Source organism: Schistocerca nitens, chromosome 7 (assembly GCF_023898315.1).
Source record: "Schistocerca nitens isolate TAMUIC-IGC-003100 chromosome 7, iqSchNite1.1, whole genome shotgun sequence".
Lineage (NCBI taxonomy): Eukaryota > Metazoa > Arthropoda > Insecta > Orthoptera > Acrididae > Schistocerca > Schistocerca nitens.
The window spans coordinates 272,847,511-272,848,473 of NC_064620.1; the positions used below are offsets into that span (position 1 = coordinate 272,847,511).

The following is a 963-nucleotide window of genomic DNA, read 5'->3' on the forward strand; positions in this document are numbered from 1 at the left end:
ACCACCTAGCCTAAAAAATAAGACTTGAAAAAAAGAACTAAACTCCATCCGAACAAGCCTTGGAAGGCTCAATGGTACCGACCGGCCGCCGTCTCATCCTCAGCCCACAGGCATCACTGGATGCGGATATGGAGGGGCATGTGGTCAGCACACCGCTCTCCCGGCCGTATGCCAGGTTACGAGAACGGAGCTGCTGCTTCTCAATCAAGTAGCTCCTCAGTTTGCCTCATAAGGGCTGAGTGCACCCCGCTTGCCAACAGCGCTCGGCAGACCGGATGGCCACCCATCCAAGTGCTATCCCAGCCCGACAGCTCTTAACTTCGGTGATCTGACGGGAACCGGTGTTACCACTGCGGCAAGACCGTTGGCATAAGACTTTTAATTGGTCCGCAAATGACGCAATAACTGATGTAATGTTGTTCAGTACAGCGTCCTCAGTCACCAACAGAAGTATATGCACTAATACCTGTTATGTCATGTCAAATTCACACCGTTAAAGAAGAGGACCGGAAAAACTAATAAAATAAAAAGGAAGTTTGACCCACATCAGCTAATTAAAAATAATAAGTACCAACAAATAACACAAACCATCAAATTAACAGATGATCTAGAACAACTAGTGCCTAATCTTAAAAAAGAAGCAGAGAATCTAGCTCCCTTGAACCCACGAAGGAAACATGCATGGTGGACATCAGAATGTGACAAATTCCATGAAGATAGACACCAAGCATGGTTAAAGTTTCAAACACATAAAACTGAAGAAAATGCCATCAACCTAAAAAATGAAAGAAAAAAATTCACTCAAAATATTAGAAGAATCAAGAGAGGATTTCATAAAGATATTATAAAGTCTATTGAAGGTAATTATCATAAAACCAACTCCAGGAACTACTACAAAATCTTTGGGAAACAACTACAACAATATAAGGCCCCTACACTAATACTGAAAGATGAAGATGGAAG

At 42.4% G+C, this 963-nt stretch overlaps 1 pseudogene; it reads right to left on the reverse strand.

The window, feature by feature from the left end:
- Positions 1–251: 251 nt before the first annotated feature.
- Positions 252–369, reverse strand: LOC126195927 (5S ribosomal RNA; annotated as a pseudogene).
- Between the last annotated feature and the right edge of the window lie 594 nt (positions 370–963).